Here is a 24,512-nt window from a genome sequence, read left to right on the forward strand (position 1 = left end):
CTGGTCGCCATTGGGGCTTACACTTGTGGTCCCACAGGACTGTATGTATTTGCATGTTTTATTTAAATAAATTTTAATTCAAGTATAATTAACATATAGTGTTCTATTAGTTTCAGGTGTACAATATAACGATCCAACAATTCTATACATTTCTTTGTGCTCATCAAGGTAAGTGTACTCTTAATCGTATTTGCATTCCTTAAAAGCTGCTGCCTGAGACTCTGACTTCCAATGGCCTGAATCTAGATACTGACTGAGATCCTCCCCTTTGAGACACTGACTAGTCTTGGCACATCCTCAACTGCTGGGAACAATTAAAGATAAAGTAGGCTGCTTTGACAATTACAAAGGCTTGAGAGACAACCAAGAGCTAGGACAGGGTTGAACCCTAAGATTCATGTCTTATACAAGGCCACTCTAAGACTGGGAGAAATGGCTGTTTCATTTGAAGAATAAAAAACAACAAAGAGAGTCAAGCAAAATGAAGGAACAGAAAAGAATGTTCCAAACAAAAGAACAAGATAAAACCTGAGTAAAAACAAACAAACAAACAAACAAACCAACAAACGAAGTTAATGAAACAGATAAGTGATTTACCTGTCAAAGAGATTCTCTCATCCTCTTGCAGCCAAATGTTGGTTGGAATTTAGTCATCTGAAAGACTAAACTGGTCTAGAAGTCTACAATGGCCAATGATTTGATGGTTAATGCTGGCTAGTGGCTGCAGGGCCAGCTGGACTGTCAACAGGAGCATCTACATGGCCTTCTCCAGTATGGCAGTCTCAAAGTAACTGGGATTCAGGGGTCCAAGCACAATTGTTCTAGCAAACAAGGTGAAAGCTGCTTCACCTTTTCTGACCTAGTCTTGGAAGCCATGCAACATCACTCTGGGCTGTAATCTTGTAGTTTATGTCTTGTAGTTTGTAATCTTGTAATTGTTATATCTAGATTCAGTGAAAGGAGGTATAGATTTCACCCCTCCATGGGAAAAGTGTGAAGGTTACAATGTAGGAGAAATATGTGTCATAGGAGATACTGTCTTCTTTGGAAAATATGATCTACAAAAGGCCATCATCTGGCTCTAAAAAGTCACATATTTCCCACATGGCATATGTGAATGAAGACACTTTTACTTCTTACTTTACTATCTGGATGTCTTTTATTTCTCTTCCTAGGTTAATTGCCCTAGCTAGAGTCAAGAGTACAATGTTGCACAGCAGTGATGAGAGCAATATCCTTGTCTTGTTCCTGATCTGAAGGGGAAATGTAGTCATTCTTTCACCATTAAGTATGATGTTTGTTAGACATACATTAACAGGTGGAAAAAATTTCTTCCTATTTCTAGATTGCTGAGAGATTTTATTGTTGTGGCTCTTAATCAGTAATGGATGAGAGATTTTTTTCACTTTTTTTTCTGCTTCTTTTAAGATTATCATATGATTTTCCTTTTCTAATGTTACTATAGTAAATTACATTAATTGATTTTTAAATCAGTTATACCAACCTGATTTTCCTGAGATAAATCCCACCAGGTGTATTTTTGGATTCCATTTGCTAAGATTTTATAAAGAGTTTGTTATTGCCATATTCATGAAGAATATTAGAATGTAGTCTTCTTTCTTGTAATATATTTTTTTCCGTTTTTCTAATAAGCCTAATGGTCCCAGCCGAACGTGTTGGAAAGTATTTATTCCTTCTCACTTTTTTGGAAGAATTTGTGTAGAATTGATTTTATGTCTTCCTTGGTAGAATTAAAAAGTAAAGCCATTGGGACTTGGTTATTTACTTACTTACTTACTTATTTATTTATTTATTTATTATTTATTCATTTATTAGAAGGGTTTGTCTACAAATTTAATTTTTAAAAATAGATATAAGTCTTTTGGAGCTCTCTCTTGAATGAACTTTGTTAGTGTGCCTTTAAAGCAATTTATCAATTTCACACAACTTTTAAAATTTATTGGCATAAAGTTGTTCATATTTTATTACTCTTTTAATATCCGTAGTGGTAGCTGCCAACTTTTCTTATTCCTGACAATTGCTAATTTCCATTTTCTTTTTTTTTCATGGGCTAATTTTTTTCCCTGGAGTTTCAAGGCTTAGGGTTTTACTGACCATCTCAAAAAGCAGCTTTTGATTTCATGTGTTTTTCTTTATGTCTTTTCTATTTTCTGTTTCATTCACTTCATCTCTTCGTTTTCTTATTTTCTTTCATTTGCTTGTTTGGAGTTTAATTTGGTCTTCTTTTTCTAGTTTCAAAAGGTGGGATTGTCATTGTTTTTAGCCCATCGTTCTCTCCTTCTGAAAATTATTTTACCTGCATCCCAATTTTGACAGGCTGTTTTCGTTTTCATTTAATTCCATTTCATAATTTTTCCTTGACCAGTGGATTATTTCGAAGTGTTTTGTTTGTGAATATTAGAGGATTGTCCAGATATCTTTTTTGTATTGATTTTTAATTTCATAACAATGTGGCCACAGAGCACACTTTGCATGATCAGACTCCTCTTAAATGTTAATGAAACTGATTTTATGGCCCAGCATATGAACTTAATAAATGTTCCACATGTGCCTGAAAAAATTCTTGTGTTGTTGAGTGTATTGTTCTGTACATGCCAGTTAGTTCTGGTTGGTTGATAGCATTTTTCTGGTTGGTTGATCAAGCCTTCTTTACACTTGTTGATTCCTTTCTACTTATATCAATTATTGAGAGAGACTTGTTAAGTTTATGACCATAATTGTGGATTTGTCTGTTTCTGTTTCCAAGTCCATTAGTTTTGACTTCATGCATTTTGAAGCTCAGTTATTAGATATATACACCAAGGATTGTTATATTGTCTAAATGAATCAATCACTTTATCATTATTATTCTCTTTAACCTTGTTCATATCCATGTTCTGACATCTACCTTGGCTGATGTTAATACAGCCACTTCAGGTTTCCTTTGTTTAGTGGTATCATAGTACATATATTTCCACCCCTTTATTTTTGGTCAATGTGTGTCTTCATATCTAAAGTGAATTGTAGATTCCCGGGAAACCCATAAATAATTTTTTAGGGGAGTGGGTGGACAGCCAAATGATATGTGTGGAGTGCTTCTCAACTTTTTAAACCCAGGGTAAATTAAAGGGAAAATGGTTGTTTTTTATTGATTCCTTCTTCCTCTGGAGCAGTAGGGGATTGAAAACTAGACATACTGTAACCAAGAAAAGGAATACTCGTTAAAAACTCTTAAAGAGAGAAACGGTGTGATTTCCATCCTAAATTATGAAAAGCCTGTAGATCCCATTTCCTGAATCAAAGAAATGTGGAGGCAACGTTGTTGAGGAGAGGTAAGAGAAACTTCAGTCTTTTGTTTTCACCCCCGCAAGTGTCAGGAGCAGTGGTTGTTTCTGCTGTTGTTGTTTTCTATTCAGGACTAGAGAATAAATATTTTAGACGCTGCAGGCCTTGCGGTCTCTGTAGCAGCTACTCAACTCTGTCACTGTAATGCAAAAGCATCCACAAATGACACCTAAGGGAATGAGGACGGCTGTGTTCCAATAAAACTTTATGTATGGACCCTGTAATTCAAATTTTAATATAATTTTCACATGTCAGAAAATACTAGTCTTGTTTTCATTTTTTTCAACCTTTTAAAATATGGAACTCATTCATACTACTGTTGAGTCAAATTTGCCTGTAGGCCATAGTTTGCAGACCCCTGCACTAGAATGGCAAGTCAATAGCTTCATATCATGATAAGGAATGACCATATCCAGAGGACTAGAGGTAGAGTCAGAATCAAAGAGATAGGAAGATTATGAAAACATAGCTGTGAAGAGAGGGAGATGGGATGGAAAGGAAGGGAGCCAAAGGGAAAGAATTCTTTGCAAATATATAGTTTTCCCTATAAAAGAGTGACTCCGAGTATCATAGAGATCTCCATGGCATTATACTTTTCTTGCTTCCCAGAAGTCTCAAACTCTATCTCATGCACTTGAGGGATCTGCTAGACTACCATTTGTGATTTGAAGACCAAATATTGTAGTTGGCTTCACATTTCCTTTCTTTCAGCAACTTCTTAGGTACAAAAATCAACTAGATACAGCTGTGAAAGCTATGATTCTTAGCTCTCAGCAGATGGCAAATATCATTCTTCCTTTTCCCAGAGGACCTAGACATTTAACATCATATTTAAAAAAACTTTGGGATTCCTGGATGCCTCAGTCAGTTGGGTGTCTGACTTTTGATTTCTGCTCAGGTCAGGTCATGACCTCACAGTCATGAGATCAAGCCCCATGTTGGACCTGGTTGGGATTCTCTCCCTCTCTTTCTCTCTCTCTCTCTGTCTTTCTCTCTCTCTCTCTCTCCCTCTCTCTGTCTGTCTCTTTCTCTCTCTCTGTCTCTCAGAAGCTTTTAAGTCAGAGACTAAAGCAGAATTCTCTTTTAAATATCAAACATTTCTTTCTCTCTAACCCCTCAATTCCCATACTCTCTTCTTTCCCTTACTATTATTCTGCCTTAAGGGGAGAAAAGAAGAAAAAACAAGTTGAAGAAAACAGATTTGGAGTGTTGTATCTGGCAGGTGGCAGAGAGTAGAAATAGAGACCCAAATTACAGAACCTTCTCTATCTTTGCCCTCCACCCATGCCCCCAATTTTCTCATAATAAAATCTAGTACATAGAAATAAAGATGGGTCACTTTGGCCTTAGGTTTGATGGTACAATCTATTCAGGTTTTTCAAATTTACAACTAAACTCATGGCCCTAGAGGTTTTTAAAAATTATTAAATCAATTTTTTAGAAATACTGTAAAATTATTTAAATTTCTGTGTGTGCAATGTGATATTTCTGGTTCTCTTTCACACTTAAAGCTCTCATTGAGAATAAAACAGTTTTCTGCATTAAACTGTAACATGATTTGGCATTTATACATCCTGTAGGAGAGAGTGAAACACTACCTGCTTTAAATTGTGATTTCTAGGAGAGTTTCTGGATATAGTAAAGCCTCAGATACCAGAAAAAAATAAAATAAAGATTTTGAAATTGCCTTGCCAAGGCTAAGATTCATATGTCTATTTTTACTCAACACCAAATAAAGGTACCATTTCTAATCCAAGAACTTCACTCTGCCATCTTCTAGCACATTGACATTTTCCACAGGCGTTTCTTGTTTTACTTAATGTATTTTTTCTAGTTTTTCTTAATATGATATCTGAGAATTTTTGTTGCTAAGTATTGATTCAAAAATTTTAAATTACGGTTAAACTGTGGCTATTCGACACAGTGTCAAAGGTGATTTACTATTTTCAAAGCTTTATTGTTCTTGACTTTGACTAAAATAATCTCCAAATAAAATTTCAAGAATGATTCAGAGAATTTTAAGCTATACAATGAAGCAAGGCTCTGAATGCAATATTAAACAGAACTCTGCAGCCACACTGCAAAAGATTGCCATTGCCTTCCATATGTAGCTGGAAAAAGAATAGTTTTGATCAAAAGATTTAATTTTTCTATAGCTAAAACATGCTGAAGGATAGTATGATTTCTCTGAGTGCGAAGTTTATTTAATTACTTGGAAGTATTTTGTACATTAGAATTCAATGCAAATTAAAGGAATCCATCCCATTGTGTTTTCAACCAGATGAGGTCAAATTCTGTCTTTCATAACTATTTTGTATTCATAGATTATTACTTTCTTAAAATTTTTTAATGTTTATTTATTTTTGAAAGAGAGAGACAGAGAGACAGAGCATGAGCAGAGGAGGGGCAGAGATAGAGAGGCAGACAGAATCCAAAGCAGGCTCCAAGTTCCAAGCTGTCAGCCCAGAGCCAGATGCAGGGCTCGAACCCATGAACCACTAGGTCATGACCTGGGGTGAAGTCGGATGCTTAACCGACTGAGCCACCCAGGTGTCCCTCATAGGTTATTACTTTCTAAGGTTACTTACTTGGTTTCAAAACAGAAAACATGGTTACATGTACATGATTACTATGAAAAGAAGATTTTTAAATATTTGATTTCACAAATTCATGAGAAGGCAAAATTTTCATTTTGCTTGTTTTTCTGATTGCTTCACTTAAATTTTCCCCAATAAGGCCAAAAATACTTTCTGATATTATAATAAATGCCATTTATAATATTTCAATAATATCTGTGGAATAATCTTTACTTTGCCCTACATCTTTTTTCATGAAACATAAGCAAGAGAAATTCTCACTTTCTGTGTAGCATATACTTTACCCAGTGAAACACTCAACTGAAGGATGCTGCTGAAGCCAATAGCTCTGAAAGTTTAGGAGAAAATGATTAGAAACTGATATGAGCAAAACTAACAATATCAGGGCAATAAATTAGGATAAAATAACCAGATTTATCCATGCTTATTCTGCAGAACATAATCTCCTAACATTTACAAAAACACCCAAGCTCTATTCTTGGATTAAGTGACATGTCTGCATTTTACCACTTGTTTAGAATGGGCTGTTGGTTATATCATTTTCCCAGTATGATTAGACTCAAAACCCCAAATCCAGTTTCAATAACAGCCCTGTTATTCCTGTATATCCCATAATCCTAAAAGGAGACATAGAGGTAAAGGTTACAAAAGTGTTTTCTCTGCCACACCATGAAATCTGTCCTACTTGCAAGTGACAAGGCTCCTGTAGGACCCTTTCTTGCCATCAAGAATCCAAATTAGCAACAGCTTGCAGTGATAATCAGTTCATTTCAGTGTACTCAAAATGGGCTCATTATTATTAATTTTTGCCAACTCCCAAGCAATTCATGAACCATTTTTAGATTTTCAAAAAGCAGTTCATGAATCAGACAAAAAAAAATTTAAAAGGAACCCATCCCACAATGAGATGATGACTCAGAGTCCTTTGCTGTAGCTGTGTCAACTGCCGAGCATCTGAAATCTGATGAGGATGGGGCTGATGGAGAAAAGGCCATGATGAGCATGAAACAATGTGTTGAATTTACATGTTAAAACTTCTTGTTGGTTTTGGCAATTTTTGCTGAGGATTATTGAGAAATCCATAACATCTGGATGTGGGGGAGAAGCTCCACTAAAATGATGAAGTTTATATTGGTCGACAAGACTATAAATGGAAAAGAAAGTAGTTTCTTAACACAGCTGTTTCCAATTTTGTTAACATTTTAGGCCAAATTCATTTGAAAAAAAAGAAATAACATAAAACTCTAATGTTCAAGATATACTTTACAAGTCTGATTTAATGTACACATGCTGAAGACATTCTTGACTCAAACTAATATACCCAGAGAATGGACAAATGAACCAGTGATCTAAGTTTAGGCTCCAAACCTGTCTTTGAAATGGACACTAGCAAGACATTTTGCCAATACATTTGGATTTCAAAGTGAAATAATCCCTTTAGGTTAATTCGTTTTTAAGTGAAATAAAACCATCAGATTCCTGGCACTGCCTTATGTTTCAATACATATCATATCTCTTAGGTCCTAAAATAATTGAATGGACAGATCATTGATCGAATCTCAAATGAACTAGATAGTCTCCATTTTTCCCACCAACTGGGTGACTTCTTATTCATCACTTACTCTTTCTGCACTTTATTTTCCCCCCGTGTAAGATGAAAATTATGTAAAAAGACAAATAAAATATATGCAAACATATTTTCTTGTTTTCTTGAAAGTAACACCTCATAAAGCAAATACAAATACACACACACACACACACACACACACACACACGTACACATTCCTACACATGCAGCTATATCTATTTATTTAAATCACTCTCTCCTTGGTTTCCAAATTTTCATTTTCCTATTATTAGTTTTTTGACATCTCTTTTCTCATATTTTAGCAGAAAAACTATGGCAAACATTAAAAACTTCTCTATTCCTTTCTCTCTTTGTCTCTTATTTCCTTCTTTTCCCTTCCTTTCACATTTCCTCCATTGTGGCCTTCAAACAGCTTTCTGTTTTCTTACACAAAGAACAAAGGCAAAATAGAAACCTTAGAGATAAATATGCTTTCCTATGATTTTCATTTATGTACCCCTGAAGTCATTATGCAGTTGAATAAAGTGGGAGCAGCATCTTTGAAAAATGTTCTATTAGCTTGTTGATGCTTTTTGGCTAGAGATGACTCTTAAATATTGATGACAATTATAATCTACTTCCTATGCTTTTTTTTTTCAGAATTCAAGATTTGGTAGAGGCATGAACATACCAATATCAGATAGATTTGTTAATTCTCCTTGACATAAGTAAAGTCTGGGATAGCAAGATGTTTTAAAGATCATCAACAATATGATCAATACAGATTGCCAAAATCAATTCTGGAGTCTGACTCTGCCTGCTGTGAGCAGTTGTCACAATGTTCTTTGAGAAAATTGGCAAGAAATGATAAGGATTCTGTCAACAGACACCCATCAATAGAAAATAATCCCCCTCAAGAAATATTGCACTCTTTTTTGCCTTTTCCTTGCAAATAGGTTATAAATAAGGAGAGTCTGGTTGAACCTTGCAATTAACCGAGTTGATATAAAAGATCTTATGTAAGATCTTTGTTATAAATAGATTAAAATGTTAACTGGGATAATATCTTTCTCAACTTATAGAGTATTTAAGGACTCAGAAGCAATACCTACTAAATGAAATGTATTTGATGTCTCTATAAGGAATTTTTGATTCAGTAAGATCCTTTCCATAGGTATAAAGTTTGACACTTTGGGTAGTGTGTTGATTGACTTTGGTGAGGATCATTTTGTTTTTTTCTAAATTTCATAAGTTTACCACAATTAAAAGCAGCAGGATATTTGGCTAACTATAGTACCTCTGGTTTCACATTTTTCCTGAAGTTTTTCAGTTGAGACCTAAGGATCTTGAGATTTTATGAGTGTCTTTATGATGTCTGTGAATTTCTTAAATTGAATAAAAATTTTTGGTGTGTGTATATATTTGTATTGTTTAGGGGCGCCTGGGTGGCTCAGTCGGTTGGGCGTCCAACTTCGGCTCAGGTCATGATCTCGTGGTCCGTGGGTTCAAGTCCCGCGTTTGGCTTTCTGCTGACAGCTCAGAGTCTGGAGCCTGCTTCCGATTCTGTGTCTCCCTTTCTCTGGCCCTCCCCGCTCACACTTTGTCTCACTCTCTCTCTCAAAAATAAATAAACATTAAAAAAATTTATATTTGTATTGTTTATAGTAACAGAAATCCTAACAACTGGCTGGCATACCAAGTCACCTATGAAATTTTTGAAGGAATGAAGGAAGAAAAGAAGGACAGAAAAAATTTATCTAGAGCAAAATGATTTTTTAAAACTTGAGTAACTTAACCCTATCTCGGTATTTATTTTAAAAAGTAAATGCTTATGGAGTGCCTATTATGTGCCATCGTTAAAAAATAACAATAACAAAAAGGTCCACACTTAAAGAGGTTATATTTAAGTGACAGGAGAAAGACAATAAATTATGTCAAGTTCTACATGATGCAAGTCTAATGTAATACTCTCCAATAACAATTATGATATTAGGAAATGTTAGAAAATTGTTATAAACACAAAGAGGCTTTCTTTTTAGTGTAACTAATATCCTCTAACACTCACACAACATAAGAAACAATGCCCTATTTTAAAGATTTGTCCCTTCTCCTGGGCACTACCATATTTGAGCCAGATAATTCTGTTGTGAGTTGTCCTACGTATTTGTTTAGCAGCAATCCTTGCCTGCACCCACTAGATGCCAGTAGCGTCCCCCCTCCCCAGTTGTTATAACTAAAAATTTCTCTAGAAATTGCCAGATGTCCCTTTGGGGGCAAAAATCACTCCTGTTGAGAAACAGTACTCTGAAGGATGCATCTATCAGTAGCTCAGGCCAATGGCAAGGTATGTAGTGATAAATGCGATGTTTTCATTGTCATGGAGAACTTCACATGTCTCAGGGAGAACTCAGTCTTGAGAGAACCTATTTTGGAATCCATTAGTCTATAAAACATCTACTAAAAATCCATACCTTGCCCTTGAAGGAAGTTTCTCTCTCTCTTTCCCATTGTCTTTTACTTCTTAGTTGCTTATTTATATTTAGCCTGCTTTTCTTCCACACCTAAGCTCACAGAGGGCCAATGTCATAGGCATTCTTACTTTATAAATATTGGCTTTGTAACAATAAAATTTGGCTGTTTAAAATGTAACACATATTGGATATACCTAACTAAAGGAAGGATAATACATAGAAATGCAATAAAATAGCTAATGGAATAAAACTTAAAGAAAGCTTATATACAGATTTGTTGATATTTTCATTCACTGAAACTCAAAATTTCTAGTTTTCTTTTTTCAGAAATTCAGAGCACAGCAGCAATAATCTCTTTTGACTGTCACTGTCATCCCTGTAATGGAAACACCTCACCTTTACTTCCAGAAAAAAAGAAAACAATGCAGTATTAAAATGAATAGAGGAAACTGAAGAGAGCCAATTTATGTACAAATAAACTATTGGGACTTCATCGAAATTCAAAGCTTCTGCACAGTGAAGGAAACTATCAACAAAACTAAAAGGCAATCTATGGAGTATCTTGCAAATATCTTACAAGTATATGTATCCAAATCTATAAAGAACTCATAAAACTCAACACCAAAATAAAATGAATAAGCAAACTAAAAAATGGGCAGAAGACAAGAATAGACAGTTTTCCAAAGAAGACATCCATATGGCCAACAAATGAAAAGATGCCCAACATCACTGATCATCAGGAAATACAAATCAAAACTACAATGAGATATCATCTGACACCTGTCAGAATGACTAAAATCAACAACACAGGAAACAACAGGTGTTGGCGAGGATGTAGGAAAGGGGAGCCTGCTTGAACTGTTAGTGGGAATGCAAACTGGTGCAGCCACTCTGGAAACAGTACGGAGGTTCCTCAGATCACTAAAAATAGAGTTATCCTAAAATCCAGCAATTACACTACTAGGTATTTGCCCAAATAATTCAAAAATACTAATTCAAAGAGATACCTGCGCCCTAATGTTTACAGCAGCATTATCTACAATAGCCAAATTACAGAAACAACCCAAGTGCCCATGGACTGATGAATGGATAAAGAAGATGTGATATATATATATATATATATACAATGGAATATTACTCAACCATAAAGAAGAATGAAATCTTGTCATTTGCAACAACATGGACGGAGCTAGCAAGTATTATGCTAAGGGAAATAAGTCAGCAGGAGTAAGACAAATACCACATGATTTCACTCATATGTGGAATTTAAGAAACAAAATACACAAGCAAAGGGGGAAAAAAGAGAGGGGGAAAGAAACCAAGAAACAGACTCCTAACTATAGAGAACAAACTTATGGTTACCACAGGAGAGGGAGGTGGGGAGTGGGTTAAATTGGTGATGGGATTGAGGAGGACACTTGTGATAAGCACAGGGCGATGCATGGAAGTGTGATGGGTCATAGACATGTAATTTTAGTAGGCCATAAATATGGAATTTGACCATTGGATGTCTCCTAAGGGCTTTGAGGAAAGGTTTTGCTCCATAAAAATTCAATGGGCATGGTCGTGCCTGTACAGGATACCTGGGAGTGTTACAGCTGTCTTGCAACCAGAAGGGGAGACAACGTTGATAGACCAAAAGTGAAAGAATGGGAAGAGAAGAGCCTGGAGCCCGAAGAATTCCAACTGATACAATAAATATGTCTTCTAGATCTTCATCCATGCTTTCTTTGTATTTATGTTTCAATGTACTAATCTGAATTTAGGAGTACAAGCATAGAGCTGATTCTTTTGAAAAGTTTACCAATCATAAGTTTCGGATCCCTTTATTCAGTTAATTCCATCACTTTTCACCTATGACTCATCCTGGAGTATGGACTTTAGTCAAAGTAAGAGAAATATGCAGAAAAATAACATTTGAAACAAAAGTGTATGGAGTATATGCAGACCGTATATGGGGGAAAGAGGAGAAAGTCAAGAGTGATGGCTCTGGAAATCCCTTATTTTATAGGATGTAAAAAATTTAAACTGTAAAGTAGACTAAGGAAGCATCTGAGCCGAAGGGGGACAGAAAAGATGGCACCACACATTAACAGGAAGCAGGCAACCTTCAGCAAGAAAAATCAATAAATTCTTGGATTGGATCTTTCAATGTCCATTTTGCCCTTATTCTACAGAAAGGCTAAGGATTTACAAATCTCTATTTCCTAAATTCCCTGGCAACTGCACTTCTGGATGTGGCTTGCATTCTATTAGATGCTCTTGCACAATATCTAAAAGGCAGAAGAGAGACAGAGGTCATCTTCCAGTAACTAGTGGCTAATACGTTGTGGGCAGACTCCACACTCCAGTGTCTAGTTGACAGCCTTGCCAGTGGGAGGTCTTTGCAGCAGCAGCAGCAGCAGCAGCGGCAGGAGCAGGAGTAGCAGCTGCAGATTCCTGCCGGCTGCATCATAGCAGCATGACTTTGATGCACAGGCAACCTTTATGATGCACAGGCAGCCTCCTGAAACCTATTTCACCAGGACTTCCAACAAGTTTAATTTTAACTCCCCAGAAGAAATCCTTTTCAGCTTAAAATACCTAAAGTAATACAGAAACATAGGCAACATGGTCAAACACTGAAGGTTTAAGATCATGACTATTAAGAGAACTTTGGGGGTGCCTGGGTGGCTCAGTCCGTTAAGCATCCCACTTGGGCTCAGGTCATGATCTCCCCGTTGGTGAGTTCCAGCCCCACGTAGGGTTGTGTGTTGACAGCTTGGAGCCTGGAGCCTGCTTCAGATTCTGTGTCTCCCTCTCTCTCTGCCCTCCCCTGCTCCCACTCTGTCTCTCTCTCTCAAAAATAAAACATTAAAAAAAAAAAAACAGGAGAATTTTGAAGGCCAATTCAAATATCTAGAGAGTATTTCAGCACACTAACGGGAGCACAGACCCAGTCATCAGGCAGTCATCAGGAATTAAAGAATATAACTCAGAAAAATGTTGATTACAAGTTAGAGAAAACGAACTTGTGCAAAAAAGATATGTGTGACACCTGGGTTGAGGCACACCCTAATTCTAAGGGACATAAATAAATTCATTAAATCTCTCTCCTTTCCTCTCTTCACCCTGAACTCTTGGACTTATTTCTGATGATTTCTCTCTCTCTCTCCCCCTCTCTTTCTGTGTGTGTGTCTGTTGTGTCTGTGTCTTTCTCTCTCTAGATGAGTGAGAGGCTTCATACAACCTTAAGCTCATAATATCCCAGCAGCCATAAATGAACTTCGCAGAAAACTCTGATTCACTCTGGTTCACCCGCCCACTCTTGGATTAATTTCTGTTTGTGTGTTATTTTTCAGGTTATGTTAGGTGCCCTCCTCTTTGATTGGTAACTTCACCAAAACCACGCCAACAGGGGAACAAATTTCTACAAAGAGAGGGAAATATTATTACCCCATTAATGAGGGAAAGGATGATGCTGGAATAAAAACTGATAGAATTTTTTTTTCAAGGAATAAGAAAGTAGGGAAAGAAGAAAACACTAATTCCTTAAATGAGATCAAGGCCACTGTAGGATGTATAAGATATTAGAAGTCTGATGTGTATATAGGCTGGGAGAAAGAAGCATTTCAGAGGAAGGAATGTGACTTTTAATGGAAGAAAAGAGAAACATTTGCTCAAAGTTTCTAAATGGTTGGGGAGGAGGAGAGACTAATTTGGAAACTAAAACAAAGAACTTGTTCACCTAAATATATATTTTTGAATTGTCGTAGATCATTGATCATTATATATGAATGTTCTAGAAACATTTGAAGTACAGAGGAACTAACCTGAAAGTTTCTCTATTATTCTTAAAAGAAAACAAGATCTTTTGCTGAGATTTAGGTTTTAGCCAAGCAGATTGGAACCTTAAGTAAGAGGAGGAGGTTTGACCTTTAATTTCATTTACACACTGTGTTATGTTTTCAGTTTCTATGATGACCATATACTACATTTACTAAAAATAAGCAATGAGAGAGCCAGGTCAGAAAGTTAAGCATTTTTAGGGACACCTGGGTGGTTCAGTCAGTTCAGCATCTAACATTGGCTCAGGTCATAATCTTGCAGTTCATGAGTTCTAGCCCCCCCATTGGGCTCTGTGCTGACAGCTCAGAGCCTGGAGCCTGCTTCAGATTCTCTGTCTCCCTCTCTCTATTCTGACCCCCCTCCCTTTCAAAAATAACTAAACATTAAAAAAAATTTAAAGAAGAAAGTGAAGCATTTCTGAATAGTGATAAGAAATAATGGATGGCTGCGATAATCACAGCACAATGTTACATAAGTTACATGGCAACTCAAGGAATTTTACTCCTAGCCTTGCCTTCATGACTCAGGGGGAGTTCAAGAAATATGTGCCACTGGGGATGAGTGCTGTTGTTGGAGGAAAAGCACAGGTTTCAGGCTGGGAAAGGAAGCCGGAAGGGCAAGTGAGAAAAGTGAAAGATAGAAACATCACATTAAATCAAGGGTGCAAGTTGGTAGCCCAGATCGTGTATGTCATTTTGATGCTTTTATTCTGGGCTTTACGTTTCCTCATTGATCAAAATTTCCACAACTTTTTCTATTTTTCCCCTTATTCTGCTACCTACTTGGTCTCTGAATTTTCCCTATAGAGTTCTTTTGCAATTTTCCAGGGCTGGTATTTTTACCATAGGCATCTTTGTGGCAAGCTTCCTTGCTGCAAAACTAATTGGCTGTAAGGCAATTTTGCCATAAAAGGTAAAATCATGAAAAATCAAAGACGGACATTCATTAAAAAACATAGAGTGAAACATAAAAAAAAAAGAGTAACAGAATTATAAACACTTTATTGCGAAATACAAAATATTTGAATACTTTTTAAATGTGTGTACATTCGTGGCAATACTGTACAAATAATTGATTTTATTTTGTGGATTGTACCTAAACGCTTGTCTTCAAACTCTTTCATTCATGGTATTATACTTCTTTGTTTTGTTTTGTTTGCGTTTTTGTGTGTTGTGTTTTTTTGGTTTTATTTTTGCTTTTCTGCCTGTTGTTTCTTTTTCTTGTTCAGCACTACACTGTTTCTTTTTTTGGTAGAATGTCTTCTTTCCTTAAGAGAAATATCAGCTTCCAAACACTAGGATGCATATTTGTAACTGAGCTTTGCATTGTGTCCTGAAAGCTTTCTAAAACTATTGTTTGTTCTTGGCATATTGTCTCATATGTCCGTTCATAGATGTTCCAAATTTCTTTGAAAAAGGTGAGTTCAAAACTCTGCACCACTGTGTAGACCATTATAAGGGCTAAGATTTATATAATATAAAAATGGGAGTACTATACCAATGGATAAATGAAATCAAACTGTCAGCCAGTTGAAACCAACAAACTCTCAAACCATATTGTCAATCAGTTTTTGTTTTTTTCTATCTTTTATCTTTTACAACAAAATTGCCTTGTGGCCAATCAGTTATGCAGCAAAAATGCTTGTGGCATAGATGCTAACTTGAAACTACCTAGAACTGCAGATTTCATTTTTGTTATCTCATTCATGCTCGCAACAATTCTGTGCTCAAAACAGATTTACCCATTTGCAGATGAACTTTACTGGACAGCAGGGTGGACCCAGTAAACAAAATCTTTGTCCAAGTTCTCTTAATGTTGTCTCTTATTTCTGGGCGTTCTGTTTAGAACGTATGCTGTGTGGACAGTAAGGGAGCATAAAGTCTGAGCTAAAAATTGAGCTTTAATACCTCTTCTTTCTCACCAAGCTCTAGAATATAAACTATGATCTCAAAGAACTCTGGACTTAAGATTCAGATATTCTGAATCCTTAAGTTCTATCCCTAGGGCTCTATGATTAGAACAGAATTTGAAGAAATTACAATTTTCAGCCATAAGAGAATGGATAAGTAGACAGTGATAAGAAGACACTATGGAGTCATTAGCATTGTTTATGGAGACATAAAAAGTTAAGTAATACAGTAATTGAAAAGTAAGATAGGTTACATATGCAGCACAATGTATAATAGCATGTAAATAAACGCACTTATTTAAAATGAAATTCAATAGGCTCCTGGGTGGCTCAGGGGGTTAGGCATTGACTCTTGGTTTCAGCTCAGGTAATGATCTCAGGATTAGTGAGACCCACTGCACAGAGCCTGATTGGGGTTCTCTCTCTCCCTCTCTCTCTGCCCCTTCCCCGCTCAAGCATACACTCTCTGTCTCAAAATAAATAAACTTAAAAAAATAAAATGAAATTAAAATAGAGACATACTTTTGCTTAGGATATGGCACAACTAGTTGTACTTACCCTTTCAAATTTTCTGTATTTTCAAGATTTTTTTTTTCAACGTTTTTATTTATTTTTGTGACAGAGAGAGACAGAGCATGAATGGGGGAGGGGCAGAGAGAGAGGGAGACACAGAATCGGAAACAGGCTCCAGGCTCCGAGCCATCCGCCCAGAGCCCGACACGGGGCTCGAGCCCACGGACCGCGAGATCGTGACCCGGCTGAAGTCGGACGCTTAACCGACTGCGCCACCCAGGCGCCACATGATTTTTAAAATAAAAATAATAAAATACAAGTAAGAGTCACTGAAGAAAAATAATTCTCAGCGTTTAGGAGAATACCAACTGCCAGAAAAAGTACATAGGGCCTAATGTAAGCTTTCAAAAATGCACTAGGTGAAGGAGGGGGACCAAAAGCTATGTAGAAAAAAAAATATTTGTTCAAATCTCTTAAAACGGAATTAATAGATATTAAGAAGAATAATGAAGTCAGTGGGAAGAGGGATAAAAATGAGTGTGGTTTTCAGAGGAAACAAACATACTTTTTGTTTCATTCAAAATCAATATTCTTTTTTTTTTTTTTTTTTTTAGTTTTTTGAGAAAGTTTTTTAGTTATTTTGAGAAAGAGTACGTGAAAGCAAGCACGAATGGGGGAGGGGCAGAGAGGGAGAGAGAAAATCCTAAGCAATCTCCTCGCTGGCAGCACAGAGCCCGACAGGGGGCTTGAACTCATGAGCCGTGAGATCATGACCTGAGCCAAAACCAAGAGTCAGACACTTAACAAACTGAGCCACCCAAATGCCCCCCAAATTTAATAATCCACTACTAGCTAGAGAATTAATGACCCAGAAAGAGGTATCAAATGATTTGACTTTTCTTTTTCTCCTTCACTTAGGCTATTGCTATTGACCTAACTGCCAGAAAGAAGCACACTGCAAGGAAGTTGTTACAATTGTATGAGTTAGGATTAAATAAATTAAGATTTATAATGTTCTTAGAAAATAGTCTGGCACAGAACAAGCACTATTTAAGTATGTGTTATATAAATACTTTTCAGTGGCCTGGGATATTGAAAATTTTTAAAAAACAACTTTTAATCCCCAAGTATGAAAAAGCAACTTAGAAATATTATACATTTTTTTCTAATGCTTCAGAGCAACCAATAAAAACAAACAAATAAGTTCAAAGCAAATTATTTTGTTTCATTAAACTCAAAAGAATGAAAATGGGTATATGCCAATTTGGATTAAACAAAATGAGAATAAAATGCACACTATCTTTAAAGCTACTGTAAATTACCAGCTTAATAAATTGCAAGGAATGTGTGTAGCTATTTATTCTTCTGTTCAGGAAAAAAAAAAACATAGTTACTATGGCAACCACCAAATCTCATAGTGTGTTTGCTACCTCTATGATATGATCACTTTTTGTGATACAGATATGAGTAATACATCATCTGGTCTCTATTAAATGATTTGAAATGCTTTAAAACACACACATTGCTGATATACATACTCACTATTTTTGACTCCCTTATCTCTCTGACATTCAATACACTTTAAATTTTAACATTTTTGTGTTTCAGATACATTCTAAATGTATAACCACAAATATAAATTCTCTGAGAATTGTACAATTAGAGTCAACACCCCAAATTTTTCAATGATTTGCAACTGGCTTTCCATGAACACTATAGAAATGAATAAAAGAAAGATTTTTCCTAAATAATATTACATGGGGTTACATATTGTAAAAACAAACAAACAAAAAAACCTTTTATAAGAAAATAAAACACTTTTTGTATTCTCTTAAAAAAGAAAAGTAACAATTTGTATTAGAAATGGACCAAGATACTGTTTTCTATGTCTCCCTGCTGCTGTTACATTTAACACAGGGTCAGTTTATGAGACACATAAAATAGAATATAGAAGCACAACATTTGTTCACAGCTCTCATTAGACAAAATGATATGAACCCCTAAGGTGAACTTGTGCCTTAAAAGTGTTGGGACATAAAGTCATGTCTCACTGATTAAGCTGAAGCTTCAATGGAGCATTGACTCATGTTTTTGTCATCTGTCCTTGGATTCCTATGGAAAAACTCCTTTATTCTCTGAAAATTTTATCAGGTAAATAAGAGGGCTTGGACTTCTGGGGCTGTTGATGGAATCTGCTTCATAAAAATTTTACCTAACTGGGGCGCCTGGGTGGCGCAGTCGGTTGAGCGTCCGACGTCAGCCAGGTCACGATCTCGCGCTCCGTGAGTTCGAGCCCCGCGTCAGGCTCTGGGCTGATGGCTCGGAGCCTGGAGCCTGTTTCCGATTCTGTGTCTTCCTCTCTCTCTGCCCCTCCCCCGTTCATGCTCTGTCTCTCTCTGTCCCAAAAATAAATAAAAAACGTTGAAAAAAAAATTAAAAAAAAAAATTTACCTAACTGAAACACGGTTAACTTCTTTGCTTTCTTGCACCCAAAATTAAGCAGGGGCAGGGATGAAATGAAGTGGAAATCTCACAAATTACAAAATTATTTTATTTTATTTTTTTAATTTGTTTTTTCATATTTATTTATTGTGAGAGAGAGGGGAGGGGAGGGGCGGAGAAACAGTGAAAGAGAAACTGAAGGAGGCTCCATGCTGTCAGGGCTTGATCACATGACCCTGGGATCATGACCTGAGCTGAAGTCAAGAGTCAGACACTTAACTGACTCAGCCACCCAGGCACCCACAAAGTGATTTTAAACATTATAGTTGCCTAATGGTTCTTAAATTGTGCCACTCGTTTGATTATTTTTCAACCTTTACACAAAGAAGGAAGGGCTTTATTACAATTAATTTTTAACAGAACTAAATTAAAATTAAATTATGGTTACAAAATGTCATACCTTAAGATAATTGTGCATGGTCTTCACTGTGGCAAAACCAAGGTAAGTAATCAATATTATTAAGAAGGTATTTGGATGCTATGCTAAGTTTTCTGATTTTCTTCCATGCCAATTTACTGCGTGTGTATTTAGTTTACTTTGCCACTGGAAAAAATGTCACTTTTAATATCTTATGAACAACCTGGGTATGTGTTTGTGTGTGTGTGTACACATGTGTATGTGTGTAGAGAGAGAGAAATTTAAACATTACCTTCAAAATCTTATTCTTACGAAGCTTTCGTTGTTTTATAGTTAGCCAGTGTTTTTGACAGATACATACATTTGAGGAGAAAAGAAAATGGGCATCTAAAGTATAGAAAGCCCTGTACCAATGTTTCTTGATTCTACTGTTCTAGCAGTTTTCTCTCTTTTAGAATTCCACAAAATTATTTTTCTTGCACTTATCTAAAAATTTCAAGTTCACATAGTGCTTTCATAGACATGATTCCTTGCACTCCTTACAACACCCCTATGAGGGGACAGGGTTCATAGTATTTAGGTTTGATTTCTATTTACCAAGTCTTAAAGAGGTTACAGTAAGGGGAGAGAGAGGAGAATAGAGTCAGAGGTGGTGGGTAAAGATGAGGAAAAGTAATAAAATTAAAAGGTAGAAAAGCAAATAAAACAAGATGGAAAAATATTCCACAGCCCTGAGCAAATGCACAGAGACAAACCATTAACAGCCACAAGACATGACAGCAGGATAAGCAAGGAGGCAATTGGGTTTCTGAGAATAGAGAAACCACATGGTAGTCATCAGGGCCTCGATCTTGGGGTTCTAATTTCAAGCCCCACACTGAGTGTGGAAGTCACTTAAAAAATGAGCTAGAAGACATCAAGAACATGTTACAATACTTAAAAGAAAAGCATAAATCAGATTTAGAAATGTGACTGAACTCAGGAAGTAATTAGAAATAAAAGAAAAAATCAACTTTGAAATAAAGACAATACTAGAAGAGTGATTAAATACAAAGATATACTTTAAACAAAGAAGGTGAAAAGAGGAACATTGAAAAACAAACAAAAAATTAGAGAGGAAAAGCTACATGAGAAAATGACAAATACTGAAAAGAGGCAAAAATACCAAAAAAATGGTTTCAATAGGCCTTGTGTAGTCTGATAGTATCTCAAGTCTGAGCTGAAAGCTTGTTAACAAAATAAGGACAAATAGAATCTCTTAGGGTCATCTGATTACTGAAAGACCAGAGATTATAATCCTCCCACCCTCTTCCTAAATGTTAGTTCCCATGAAGACTAATATAATAGAAATGAACCTTTTGAAATAACTCAAGATGATGAGAAAGACATGTAATTTTTTAGCATAAAAAGTTACTCTTGATGGCTAGCAGGATAGCTACTTAAGTGAAAAGGTCTTCCTGGCTTTTATTTTTTTAAGCTTATTTATTTATTTTGAGAGAGAGAGCGAGAGAGAGAGAGAGTGAGCACAAATTGGGGAGAGGGGCAGGGAGAGGGAAATAGAGAATCCAAAGTAGGATCTGTTCTGTCTGCATGAAGCTTGACATGGAGCTTGGTCTCGTGATCTGTTGAAATCAAGAGTCTGATGCTTAACAAACTGAGCCACCCCGGTGCCCCAATCTTCCTGTCTTTTAGATAGTATACCAGAGCCAAATCATCATGGGTCCTCCTTGTCTGCCTCTTCCACTTTCAGAATACGAGCACTCCATTTGTTTTTTCAGTAGCAGAGTTGAAAAAAGCAAAAGCCTTGTCATGCTACAAACCAGAGAGAAAGAAAGGTTAACACTGGGTAGGGGTAGTGAAGGTGGTCAACAGGTTCAAGGTGTTATGAATGAGGAAAAGAGTCAAAAGAGAAAAGGACTGGAGAACACACATGTGGTTTACTCTGAGTCCAGGATGGGCCACAGGATTAAACTAAACAGAGTAGAAATTCTACTATGAAACTTTATACCTTTATGGAATCTGTTTGGCTTTTGCAGCTTAAATCTGAAATAATGCACTGGTGATAACTTCTTCTGAACTCTGAATGTGCTTGACCAATCAACAGTGAGAGTACATTCATGTTGTCACAGGTAGTGGCTGAGGTTGCTAATGATATCCCTAAGAGTCATCCTGGACTCTTAGTAATATAGGCCTTTGTAATAGAAATAAAATAAAATTTTGGCAGGACACATTGTTGACCAGGCTGAGATCACATTTTCCTGTCTCCTTTGCAGCTAGTTATGGCCACATGATTGAGTTCTGCCCAATGAGATGTAAGCAGAAGTAACCTGTGCGACTTCTTAGCTGTGCCCTTAAAAGAAACATCTTGCCTTCTAATTCGTCTTTCGTCCTTGCCACAGACTCAGACATAGGGCAGGGAAGACCTAAGACGGTGACAGAGAAGTAACATAAATGGTTTCATGGAGCCATTCTACCTCACTGGACTACCTGCCAGGCCAAATTTTTCTCAATATTGATATCTATTGAAGCAACTAAACAAATATCCTAGTTAGTATACTACTGTTCTTTTCTGTACATGATTAAGGCCTAGCAAATGGGCTGTAAGCAATTATTGTATCATGGCAGGAACCAGTTGTGCCTAAATCAAATTACACTATAGCATCGAACCAAATGATACTTCAACAGGGCAGCCAAAGTCTTAGAAGAAAGCTGCAGATGAACAGAATTAGATCAGGTACCAACTCAAAATATTTAAGAAGAAACTCAGACATGCTAGACATTCTCTCTGGAGAGAAAAAACAGTGGAGCCAATGTAGACTCTACATATCATGCTACTGGAAATAGCATCATTCAATAAGGATTCATCTCTTATTTTTATATGTTTAAGTGGGAGCCCCCACCATCTATGCTCTCATATTTTGTGAAGTAAAGGGAAGAAAGAAGAGAGTTTCATCTCATATGACCATAAACTGAAGGATAAATCCAAAATGGCTTATCAGTTGGCTACTATGTAAATATTAAGTAGTGGTTAAGAATGCAAGGGAAGATAGTTTAGCTGAGATTGAATCAATAGTGTGTATTCAACTTCCTCATGCATCAGTTTCTTCATCTGTAAAATGAGTAATAAGAATACCTACCTTATTAAGTTTCAGCTCACTAAATGAGTTAATACATGCAAAACACTCAAATCAGTGCCTGTCACATAGTAAATAGTCAATAAATGTTAGCTAATATTACTGTCTCAGATAGTCTAGTGAGGGAAAATAATCTTGCACACCCTAAGGGCTACATCAAAAAACAACAAAATAGAGATAGGATATTTCTACAAAATATTAAAATAATGGGTGTCCATGAAATAGTCAACCACTAAAAATGATCCAGTATTCTGTGGTGAATCAGGTGCCTATCAGTTTATAAACTACAATCTGAGTTCAGAGAAGATCCCATCATGGAGGGGAGAGGTCTGCTGAGACCCAAACACTAAGTCTCAAGTCAGAATTTGTTAGAGAGAGGTGAGATAAGATCAGTAGACTGCGAAGGCTTTAACCAGAAATAAAGGTGGGCACATGAAAGTGAAAATTCATCATGAAGCAATAAGTTTTTAAGTTCATTAGACCCTGCTTGATACTACAAACAATAATGAAGATTGAGAAAGAGATAACTTCAAACAAGAGAAAACATTGGCTCGGCTCAGAAGGCATGGGATATCTCCTAACACTGAGTTAGTTTTAATGAAAAAGAGTCATCTGGGTGGGGGGACAGTTTCTATGAGTGGAGTGATACGGATTTAGACACCCAAGTTGTCTTTACAACTGAGGGTCATGTACCGGGAGCAGCACCTGCATTTGAGGACTCAAAAGGTTGGAGTGCGGAGTTAGTATGCAGACTAGCTTTTTTTTTTTTTTTTTTTTTTTTTCCCCTAGTCCTCACCACCTGATTCTTGAAGTCTGGAGATTTCTCAAGCTAAAGTCAGGGAATAGGACCTTTTGAACTATATTTCAAAGAGATAGTCTTCTGGAGTAATCAAGTATGGAAGATACACAAGTAGGGGAATGAAATTCAAAATGCGAAAGATCTGATAGTCGAATACTGCAAATTGATTTTATACTGCCATGAAGACCACATGCCCTACTCTTAGCTCTTCATCTATCCTCTCCAGCTCCCATCCAGTAGTGGAAACTAACAGACCACATATTGACTGCCAGTCATGCCAAGGACCGTAGTCAAGGGACGGCAAGGTGGGTGTGGGGGCTGGCAGAGTAGGAGGGAAATGAAAGAGTTGCCAAGGCAAGGCACATTGGAAGAGGGAGAGGTGTACAAGGAGGGCCCAAGAAAAAGACGTATGGTACTGTGTTGAATTTATATAACTGAATTTTACAGTTTCAGATCATCTTGATTATTCTCTTTTTAAAGATGATCTCAATTTTCAATATTTCTTAAAAATGTGACATTTATAATTAAATACAAAACTTGAAACAGACTCTGAACATTACAGAGCACAGCATAACATCCATTCTTGTAATCTGGATATTATGCTTTTAATAGAATCTTAGATTTGAGTCAGAAAATATTTTAAAGGTAATGAAAAGAAAGTCCAATCAATCCTTAAATCTCCAATTATCATTTTACAGGCTAATATACAGAAAGCCAGAGGCACACCGCTTGCACACAACCTGGCAGATTTGTATAACAGAGTGATGACAAGAATCTGAATCCCCAAATCACATAACAGGCCCCATAATTAATTCTAAGATCATGTTTTTCCCCCCAGATAGTAGTACTCATATAGAGCTATGGTTAACTAAAATCCATTTTCCTTTCATTATAAATTGTACAATCCATTTGCCAAGTAAATGCTATCAGTTATTGGCTTTTTTGTTTACCTAAATAAAAATATACTCTAAGAGTAAATAACACACATGAATATATCAAGTGCTGAATCCCCTGTCTTTACAAAGCTCTTCAAATGCAATTGGATTGCAGCATAACACCCGGGATAAATATATTTATTTGTACTTACCTGTTTATCATAAATTAGTTTAAGATTGCATAGCATTGTATTTGGTACTATCATGAAATTCCTGTGGCAGCAAAGATGTTTCTAACACTGTCTGAAACTGTAGAAAAAGCACCTACATCTAAAATCTATCCTTACCTGTCTACATATGTAATATTTGAAACCTACACTGTCTAGCTCACGCAGGGCAGTTACACCTACCAAACATTTAGTCCTCATGAATCTTTGTTTTGTTAACATTTTTCCCATAATAGAAAACATCATTACTGGGGAGTCTATATAGTCAGTTAACTTAGAGATAGAACTAGTTCCTCCAATTCCAAATAAATTCTTACATGCTTTCTAAAAGTTACCTTACTCTATCATGTATAAAATACACAATGAATTAGATAATAACATACATAA

This window comes from Herpailurus yagouaroundi, unplaced genomic scaffold (genome assembly GCF_014898765.1).
Source record: "Herpailurus yagouaroundi ecotype Mexico unplaced genomic scaffold, PumYag 141, whole genome shotgun sequence".
NCBI classification, from domain to species: Eukaryota; Metazoa; Chordata; class Mammalia; order Carnivora; family Felidae; genus Herpailurus; species Herpailurus yagouaroundi.